General features: G+C 33.9%; 1 pseudogene; it reads left to right on the top strand.

The window, feature by feature from the left end:
• The first annotated feature begins 9,300 nt into the window (after positions 1-9,300).
• On the top strand, positions 9,301-9,452 carry LOC123324105 (annotated as a pseudogene).
• The last annotated feature ends 1,922 nt before the right edge of the window (positions 9,453-11,374 follow it).

The following is an 11,374-nucleotide window of genomic DNA, read 5'->3' as shown; positions in this document are numbered from 1 at the left end:
AGAAATTATCTTACAAAGTTGTAGTATCTTTTTGCATCCCACCAACAATGAAGAATTCCTGTTGCTCTACATCCTCACCATTATTTGGTATTGTCAGGTTTTTGTTATTTTTTTTAATTTTAGCTATGCTAATAGGTATGTAGTGGTACCTCATTATTTTAATTGGCAATTCTCTAATGTCATATCATGGTGAGCACCTTTTAATATATTTACTTGCTATTGATTATCTCCTAAGCAATGTGTCTGTTCAGATCTTTACCTATTTTTAATTGGATTGTTTGCTTTCTTATTAATAAGGTTTAAGTGTTCCTTATATACATTTTGGATATATTTTTTTATCAGGTATCTGTTTCATATAGAATATAAGAACCAGTTAACTGATGATAATGTTCTTTTCAGCTATATTTTTCCTGAATTTCTCTCTGCTGGATCTACTACTGGTGTAGAGGGGTGTTAATGGATTTGTCTGTTCCTCTTTTTTTTTTTTTTAAGATTTTATTTATTTATTTGAGAGAGAGAGAATGAGAGAGAGCATGAGAGGGAGGAGGGTCAGAGGGAGAAGCAGACTCCCTGCCGAGCAGGGAGCCCGATGCGGGACTCGATCCTGGGACTCCAGGATCATGACCTGAGCCGAAGGCAGTCGCTTAACCAACTGAGCCACCCAGGCGCCCTGTCTGTTCCTCTTTACAGTTCTATTAGGTTTTGCCTTACATATTTTGAAAACCTATTTTTAAATATGTATTAAGGATTGTTATGTTTTCTTAGAGAAGTAACCCTTTAATCATTATGTAATGCCTTTTTTATCACTAATTGTTTTCCTTCTTCTGAGTATCCTTTGTCTGAAATTAATACAGCTACTCCTACTTCCTTTTGATTTGTGTCACAATGATATATCTTTGTCCATCCCTTTATTTTTAATATACATGTGCATTTATATCGAATGTGGGTTTTTGTAGACAAACGGCTTTTTGTTTTTTGATTTTTTCACTCTTTTAATTGGTATACTAAGGCATTCATATTTATTATTATTATTGATACATTTAGATTAATAGCCATAGTATTTGTAACTATTTTCTATTAGTTGCCCATGTTCTTTTTTTCCTTTTTTCTTCCACTCTCTTTTCTGCCTTGTGTGATTTTAACGGAGTACTTTATACAATTCCATTTTCTCTCTTAGCTTATGAATTATATTTTTTAAATTTTTTATTGTGATTGTCCAGAGGTTGCACTATACATTTACAACTATATAAGTTCACATTCAAATAATACTACACTATTTCATGGGTGGTACAGATACATTATAATGGATTATCCCCAATTCCTCCCTCTTGTTCTTTAAAGCATTTCCATCATTTATTTCATTCATCCATAAGCTATAACCACATGATACATTGTTATTATTTTGAACAATAAACAAGTAGAGCAATTAAGATAAGAAAAATAAAAGTGTGTATTTCATCTTCATTTATTCCTTCTCTAATTTTCACCTCTTTATATAGACCTGAGTTTCTAACCTATATTATTTTCCCTCTTTCTGAAGAACTTTGAGCCTTTCTCACAAGTCATGTATGTTGGTGAAAACCCTCAGTTTTTGTTGTCTGAGAAGTTCTTTATTTCTCCTTCATTTCTGAAGAATATTTTCATTGGATACAGAATTCTAGGTTGGTAGTTTGGGTCTTTCAATACTTTAAAACCCCATTCTCTTCTAGTTTGACTGGTTTGTGAAGAGAAGTCCAATGAAACTCTTACCTTTGTTCTTTGTTCCTCTATTGGTCAGGAGCCCCACCAACTTGCTTGGTGTTTTCTGATATTCCTATATCTATAGTTTGATGTCTGGCATTAATATGAGGGACTTCTCAGCCATTATTTCTTCAAATATTTCTTTTGCTCCTTTTTCTCTTCTTATTTTTCTGCATGTTACACCATTTGAAATTGCCCCACAGTTTTTAGAGATCTCTTTATTTCTTTTCCATTCTTTTCTTTTTTTTCTCTTTAAAGTTTGGGAGGTTTCTATTAGCATATGATAAAGCTCACTGATTCTTTCCTCAATTGTGTCAAGTCTACTGATTGGCCCATCAAGGCAATTTTCATTATTGTTACAGAGTTTTTAATATCTAGTATTTCCTTTTGCTTCTTTCTTAGAGTTTCTATTACTTGTCTATTCTTGAAAGTTTATTATTTTTTTCCTTTGAAGCCCTTAGCATATTAATCATAGTTATTTCACCTTACCTATATTGCACTTCCAAACTTCTGACATTTGCAAGTCTGGTTCTCTTGTTTGCTTTGTCTTTTAGACTGTGTTTTTTTGTTTGTTTGTTTGTTTAGCATGCCTTATAATTTTCTATTGAAAGTAGACATGGTATGTTGGGTAAAGGAACTAAGGCAAATATGCCTTTAGTATGAAGCTTTAGTTTTATAGGAGTTATGTTGTATTTATTGTTTTAGCCCTATGTATCTAATCTTTCAGTTTTCTCTAGTATCCTTTTGTCTCCCCTGTATTATTTGAGTTTCCTTAACAGCTTATTCTTTTATTTTTTTTTAAAGATTTTATTTATTCATTTGACAGAGAGAGACACAGTGAGAAAGGGAACACAAGCAGGGGGAGTGAGAGAGGGAGAAGCAGGCTTCCCGCAGAGCAGGGGGCCTGATGCGGGGCTCGATCCCAGGACCCTGGGATCATGACCTGAGCCGAAGGCAGACACTTAACGACTGAGCCACCCAGGCACCCCAGCAGCTTATTCTTAAATAGAGTCTAAATTTTGCAGTTTTTAAATCTGTAATTGTCTGTTTTACAGGAGTCCTAATGATGTGGTAGTAAATTATGAGGGAGGACATTATTCTATAATCCTACAATTAGGTCTAAATATTTTACCAGGTTTGTGGCCTAGAGCTGTAACTTTCACAAATGCTTCTCAGCTTTTTTACCCCCCTCAAGAGAGATAGGAAGGCAAAAAGTCCTGGAATTAGGTATTTCCTTTTACTCACATGGGTCTAGCTCTGGCATCTAGCAAAGTAGTTTCTTTGGGGGCAGGAGGAGAGCCAAATTCTCTGGATATTTTTCAAAAGTATTACTTTTCCCCTGGGCTTACATCAAATGGTTACTTTTTCCCTCCCCTGCTTTTGAGTGTGCAAGAGTATTTGCTTTTTTCTGATTTTCACCATGATGAAGACTCTTATTGGTCCTACAGATAAAACTGACAAAAATGTGTGGTCCCCCTAAGACTGGGCACCCAGGAGTTTTTAACTATCAAGCTAGTGCACATTCAGCTTCCAGAGGTTTGTCAATTTTAGTTTAAGATTTCCTACCAGTTTCTGGCTCCAGGGGCCTCTGTTCCTGGTAAGCTGTGACCTGTGTATTCATCTGTCTCTCCGGTTGTCAGGGCATCAGTTTGCTCTGTGCTCTCAAGTCGCTGATGTACCTAAGGAGAGTTGTTGATTTTCAGTTTGTTTAGAAATTTTCTTGTTATAAGATTTGGAGTAACAACTTCCAAGGTCTTTACATATCAGATCAAAAGCTAGAAGCGGGGATAGTACTTTAAAAAAAAAAACGTATCAAAGACTTACCAAGTTAATTAGTAAAATAGGAATATAGGGATATTTAAAAAGTTACAAAACTCACTTTTGATTTCAGTATTTTTTAAAAAATCATATAAATTGATTGTAATAGTATCAGAGAAAAATTAAATTATTTTCAATGGAACAAAAATTATACTGACGTTGGCTTTCTAAAAGAAACAATGGAAGTCAGAAAGTAGTGGTATGATATTTTACCCTATACTGGCAAACATCCTTTGTAAGGATGAGGTGAAAAAAGACATTTGCCAAAAAACAAAAATAGAGATTTTATTACAAATGAAATGTTACCAAAGGAAATTTTTAAGTAAGTAGTGGGCTGAAGAAAATAATACCAAAGGAAAATTCCAAGATGCAAAAAGAAATAAAGAACAAAGAAAGGTATACTTTAGGGCATAAATCTAGAGAAATCTATAAAAACAATATAATTAACTCTTCTGTGGGTTTCAAAAGGAAAAAAATAGTCTACATAATAAAACCGGTATAAAAATGTCAAGGTGTGTGTTTGACATTAAAGTATTCTCAGGTTCTTGCATTAAGGGATGCTAGTAAAGATATTGATTATCTTAGACCTTGATGACCTAAAAATAATTATAAAATGTCTAAAATAACTACAAAGATTAAAAATAGAATGTGGGTACGCCTGGGTGGCTCAGATGGTTAAGCATCTGCCTGCGGCTCGGGTCATGATCCCAGGATCCTGGGATCGAGCCCCTCGTCCGGCTCCTGGCTCAGCGGGGAACCTGCTTCTTCCTCTGCCTCTCCCCCTGCTCATGCTCTCTCTCTCTCTCTCCCTCTATATCCCTGTGTGTCGAGTGAATAAATAAAATCTTTAAAAAATAATAATAATAAAAAAATAAAATAAAAATAGAATGTGTAGCATTCTAACTAGTACCAAAAATAGATTAAAAAATACTCTGACAATCAAAAGGAGGATATTGCAATGATGGCAGGGCATAGAAACATATTGCAATAGAAGATGCAAGCTAAGACTATAAAATAATAAATTCAAATATATCAATGTTGCAATAAATCCACATAAACCACTTTTTTAAAAAGCAAGGCATTGTTTATTTATAGAACATTCATTATAAAGTTTGGATCAAACTTTATGCCCACCAAACTATTGAATAAAACAAAAAAATTAATTAATAAAGACAAAAAAAGTCAAGCAAATAATAAATACTAATTAAAAAAAAGAAAATTATTTAGTTATTGTAATATTACTTTTTTTAAGATTTTATTTATTCATTTGAGACTCAGAGATACAGAGAGAGAGAGAGAGAAAGCACGAGCAGAGAGAGAGGCAGAGGGAGAGGAAGAAGCAGGTTTCTCGTTGAGCCAGGAGCCCGATGTGGGGCTCGATCCCAGGACCCTGGGATCATGACCTGAGCCAAAGGCAGACACTTAACCATCTGAACCACCCAGGTGGCCCAGTAATATTATTTTGTGATATTTTGTATATATCCATTTGGACAGATGTCTGTGCTAGAGATGTATATTAGGGAGTTGTTTGCATATAGATAATATTTAAAGTTATAGGACTTGATAAAACACCAAAGTGCGAATTTTATAGGAGGAAAGAATCAATATTGAGTGCCAGAAACCACCAGCTTTAAGATGTCAGTGAGATGAAGAAGAAGCAGTAAGAGAGATGAAAAACAGCCATCAATTTGAAAGGAAGAAATCCAGGAAGTTTTCTGAAAGTCAAGTGAAGACAGTGTGTCGAGGTGGAATGATTGATGCATCACGGTAAAGTCTGCTTATGGTTCAAATAAGATTAGGGATGATGATTGATGATTAGACAGTAATGACAAGGACATTGATAATGTTGATAACTCTTATGGCATATTGTGTTCCCCAACACCCCTATTATCAATTTCTCATTCCATAATCAGTAGTAGTAATTTGTTTTTTAACAATTAATTCTCCCTCACTCCCCTCTTTTTTAAAAATCAGAAATGAGGTTTTTCTTTCTATTGTTGTATTTATTCCAAAACTCCACACATTCAATACAGAAAAGGTTCCTTTATTATATACATAACTGGTTTATATTAATTGGGGCAATAAACCTTATTTACATGCTTTTCTTGTGGTTGTCTTACTGAACAAAACAAGATATAATACTTAGAATATACAAGTAGATTGATGTTTCTTCTCTTTTTCATCAATATAGATGAGATTATTAGGAAAAAACTTAAGAAATATTCTATCTAGGTCCATGCAAGATACTAACAGGGAACAAATAGAGAACCACCTCAATTGCTGCTGGGGATTCTTCTGTTCAGGAAGATCAAACACTAAGTTACATATATCTTCTCTAAAAGTACCACAAATTTTTAATTATGACCCAGTCCCATGGGACATATATGGATATTCTTGCTGATCCAGGTCCAAATGAGATAGGATTTTTAATGATACCCACATGAAGAAATCCTTAGAAGCCATTTTCCATAATCTTAATCTTGCTAAATTTAACTTATTTTTCTTCCTACTGGTTTGCTTCTGAGATTTCAAATTTCCATATATAGAGTCTAAATTGTGATAAAACCTGAAGGTCAAATTTTGCTCTTTATAATTCAAGGTAAGTAGTCAATTTTAGAAAGAGAAAGAAAAGATCTTCAACTCCCATATACCATCAACTGTGCCATCCACCTGCTTCCATTGTCACAATATTTATAGTTGTAAAAACCACATATCAGGAAAATGCTCAATGTATTTGGGTATATTTTGTTTCAGCTATAAATTATTTCTTCCACAGCTAATTAAAAGGGACCGCATGTATGCCTTGAAATTTCCTTGTTCCTTTTATTCATGGTCTAGACTGAAGGAAGATATAAGTTGCCTACTTTATGATTTCTTTTCCATGATCCCAAACTTGATTTCTATTTATAGGGGATGACAATTCACAAGCAGAAAGTTTATCTGGGTTTTATCTTCCAAGTCACATGGAAATATAAATAAAGAGTGAAACTTGAAGATTATTAGAAGAAAATAGAAGAGTCTTGTCTAGTCTCTATTATAAGACTTTTCTCCTTCCTATTAAAGGTCTACTCCATATTGTGGTAGACCAGCTGTAATTTTGATGATTCAATATAGTTATTTACTAATATTAATGATTCTTATCTTGAGCAATAGATTGCAGCAGGTAGTGTGAGTTCTGAACTGACCCTATTAATTGGAGTGTGTTATCAAATATTTATTCTTCCCAGCACCATCTGACAGTGTAGCAACTTATCTTGAATACAATAGGGACATTTTATTTGCATCTTAACAAAGTTGAGATTTCTACCCAATTTGAATATGACATATATTCTATGATATCTCTATGTGGATTATAAATAAATGAAGAAAGTAAATTTAGCTATTCGAAATGTTTTATGATTTGTGAGGAAGAACATTACACACAAGAATCAAATGCTGCTGGGGGGGTTCAAGATGGCAGTGCAGGAAGATTTTGAACTCATCTCCTCCCATAAACACAAAAAAATTTATAACAACATATAAAATGATTCCCTCCTAAAGAGACCTGAGAACTAAATAAACAGAACTCTCACAACAAAGGATAAAAGGACAACATCAAAATGGGGAAGAGAGACAGAAACATGCTCATGCCAAAACAAAACCAAAACAAAACCCAATAAAACCACCCAAGGAAATGGCAATCCACAAACAAAAGGGATCTCACAAATATGTAACTTTTTTCCTGATAAATAAGGGGTCTGTGCTCCACACCAAGTATTTTAACCTCTAGATCTTGCACAGGAGAGATGAGTTCCCAAAATGTCTGGCTTTGAAAATAAACAGGGATTAATAAACAGGGATTTCTGTAGGTAACAGAAAACCTACTTTTACAAGGCTCACTAAAAAATTCACTTGCACTGGATCCTTGCACAAAAATACCAGTTTGAAAATCACCTAGACCATATGGTAAGGAGACCCACTTATTAATCTTAAGACATCTGCAAGAAAGGCAGGAAATTTTTGGATCTCTCTCTAGGGCAGAGACACCAGTGAGTGTGATCTCATTATAACTTCTAATACTGGCAATGGTGGGAGCCATTTGGAACTCTTCCTCTAACCTGTTTGCATTGAAGAGTGTGTCCCACTAAGGGCTCTGCCTACACCCATGCTATAGCTCTGTATCAACAGGAGACTGGATGAAGCAGAAGAACAGATTGGTGAGGTGGAAGACAAAAAAATGGAACTTACACAAATGGATTGGCAAAAGAAAAACAAATATTTACAAAAATAAAGTACTTAAAGGGACTTTTAGGATAACATTGAGTATAACAACATTCACATTATAGAGGTCACAGAAGGAAAAGAGAGAGAGAAGACCTGAAAACTTGTTTGAAGAATTAATGGCTAAAAATTTCCCTCATCTGGATGAAACTGACATCCATGTCAGGAACCCCAGAGAGATCCAAATAAGAACCCCAAGAGATCCACACTAAGACACGTTATAATCGAAATGGTAAAAATTAAAGAAAGAATCTTAACAGCAGCAGGGAAAAAAATGTTACATACAAGGGGAACCCCATAAAGCTATCAGCTATTTTTCTCAGCAAAGAAGAAAAAGAAAAAGAAAAAAAAAAATGCAGACTAAAATGGAGCAGTATGACATATTCAAAGTGTTGAAAGGAAAAAACTTCCAAACTTCCAACCAAGAATTCTCTACCCAGCGATGATTCAGAATTGAAGGGGTGAGCAAGGATTTTTCAGATAAGCAAACCATAAAGGAGTTCATTGCCACTACATCAGCCCTACTAGAAATGTTAAAGAGATTTCTTTAAGCTAAAAAGTAGTGGCACAGATAAATAATGATTTTACAAAAGTAAAAATCCCACAGCATCTGGGTGGCTCAGTTGGTTAAGCCTCCAACTCTTGTTTTCTGCTCATGTCATTATCTCAGGGTTGTGAGATCAAGCCCCACATTGGGCTACGCACTGGGTGTGGAGCCTACTTAAGATTCTCTCTCCCTCTCTTCCTCCCCACCTCTCTTAAAAAAAATAAATAAAAATCTCAGTGGAAAAGGTAAATATATAGTAAAGATAGTAGAGCAATCATTTATAAAGCAAATATAAAGGTTAAAAGACAAAAGCAGCAAAATTAGTGAAAAATGCAATAATTCACTAATGGATGCATAATAAACATGTAAAATATGACATCAAAAACATAAAACATAGGGGAGGAGGAGCAAAAATATAAAATTTGGAAAGTGCTCAAATTTAAGTTCCTATCAACTTAAAACCAATGGTTATATACATAGGATATTATATGCAAATCTCACAATAACCACAAAGCAAAAACAAAAAGAAAAAAAAAAAAGAGAAAGGAACCCAAACATAACACTAAAGAAAGTCATCAAACCACAAAGAAAAATAAAGAAGAAGAAAGAAACAGAGAGAAACTACAAAAACAGAAAACAATTAACAATAGGAAAATAAGTATATACCTATCAATAATTACTTTAAATGTAAATGCATTATATTCTTCAATCAAAAGACATAGAGTGACTGAATGGATAAATTTTTTTAAAAAAAGGACCCATTTATATCTGCCTTATAAGAGACTTACTAAGAATTAAAGACACAAACAGACTGAAAGTAAAGAGACAGAAAAAGATATTCCATGCAAATAGAAACAAAAAGAAAGCTGGTGTAGCTATACTCAGCTCAGACAAAATAGACGTTAAAACAAAGACTGTAATAAAAGACTAAGAACAGCTTTGCGCAGTGGCAGTATCGTAGCCACTGAGGTTTATCCGAGGCGTGATTATTGCTAATTGAAAAGACAAAGAAGAGCATTACCTAACAATAAAGAGGTCAATCCAGTAAGAAGACATAACATTTACAAATATATATGCATCCAATATAGAACCAGAATATATAAAGCAGGGGCACCTGGATGACTTAGTTGGTTGAGCATCTGACTCTTGATTTTGGCTCAGGTCATGATCTTGGGGCCATGAGATCAAGCCCTACATCCAGCTCCATGCCCAGCAGGGAGTCTCCTGGAGATTCTCTCCCACTCTTTCCCACTCCTTCAACCTCTCCTTCACTCCTGCATGCTCTTCTCTCTCTTTCTCTAAAAATAAATAAATAATTATTTTAAAAAATATATAATGCAAATATTAACAAACCTAAAAGGAGAAATTGACAGGAATATGATAATAGCAGGGGATTTTAACACCCAACTTAAGTCATTGGATACATCATTCAGACAGAAAATCAGAAGGATACATCATCTTTAAGTGACACATTAGACCACATGGACTTAATAGACATAAACAGAACATTCCATTAAAAAACAACAGAATACACATTCTTCTCAAGGACACATGGGACATTCTCCAGGATACATTACATGTTAGCCACAAAACAAGTATCAGTAAATTCAAGATGACTGAAATCATGTCAAGCATCTTTTCTGACAACAGTGCTATGAAAGTAAAAATCAATGAGAAGAATAAAACTGGAAAAACACACAAAAATATGGGTATTAAAAACATGCTACTAAACACCAATGGGTCATCAACAAAATTAGAGGAAAGCAAAAAAAAATACCTAGACAGAAATGAAAACAGAAATATGACATATAAAATGCTATGGGATACAACATAAATGATTCTAAGAAGGAAGTCCAGAACAATAAAGGTCTACCTCCAGAAACAACAGAAATTCAATTTAATAATTTAACTTTACACCTAGAACTAGGAAAAAAAAAAGAACAAAGCCCAAAGTTAGTAGAAAAAAGAAATGATAAAAGTCAGAACAGAAATAAATGAGATGGGAATTAAAAAGACAATAGAAAAGATCGGTGAAACTAAGAGCTGATTCTTTGAAAAGATAAACAAAATTGATAAACCAGGAACCTTTCTTTTAGGGACATTGGATCAGTAAGGCAAAAATCCCAACAACAAAAGTCCATGATCAGATGATTTCATTGGTGAATTCTACCAAACATTCAGGTTGTTGGTATCTATCCTTCTGAAACTAAAGAGAGAAAAACTGAAGAAGAGAGAACGTTCCCAAATTCATTTTATGAGGCCAGCATTACCTTAATACCAAAACCAGACAAAGATATCACAAAAAATATGTATATAGGCTAACATCCTTGATGAATATAGCTGCAAAAATCCTCAATAAAATATCAGTAAACCAAATTCAACAACACCTTGAGAGGATCATACACCATGATCAAGTGGGATTTATTCCAGGGATGCAAAGGATGGTTCAACAACCACAAATCAATCAATGTAATACACCATAGTAGCAAAATGAAAAATAAAAATCATATGATCATCTCAATCGATGCAGAAAAAGCATTTGACAAAATTCAACATCAATTTATGGTAAAAACTTTCAACAAAGCTAATACAGAGGAACTGTAACTCAACATAATAAAGGTCATATATGAAAAACCCACAGCTAACATCATACTTAGTGGTGAAAAACTTAAAGCTTTTCCTTTAAGATCCAGGAACAAGGCAATGATGCCTACTTTTGCCACTTTTATTCAACATTGTGTTGGAAGTCCTAGCTGCAGGAATCAGACAAGAAAAAGAATAAAATGCATCCAAATAAAAAAGGAAGAAGTAAAATTGTCTCTATTTACAGATGACATGATACTATATTAGAAAATCCTGAAATCTATACCAAAACAAAAACAAAAACAAAAACTTATAGAACTAAAAAACAAATTCAGTAAAGTTACAGGATACAAAGTCTATATACAGACATTTGTGAAATTCCTATACACTAATAATGAGCTACCATAGGAGAAATTAATAAAACAA

The sequence above is a fragment of the Neomonachus schauinslandi genome, chromosome 2 (genome assembly GCF_002201575.2).
Source record: "Neomonachus schauinslandi chromosome 2, ASM220157v2, whole genome shotgun sequence".
NCBI classification, from domain to species: Eukaryota; Metazoa; Chordata; class Mammalia; order Carnivora; family Phocidae; genus Neomonachus; species Neomonachus schauinslandi.
The sequence above is the reverse complement of the archived record's forward strand: the minus strand, read 5'-3'. Positions and strand labels throughout refer to the sequence as shown.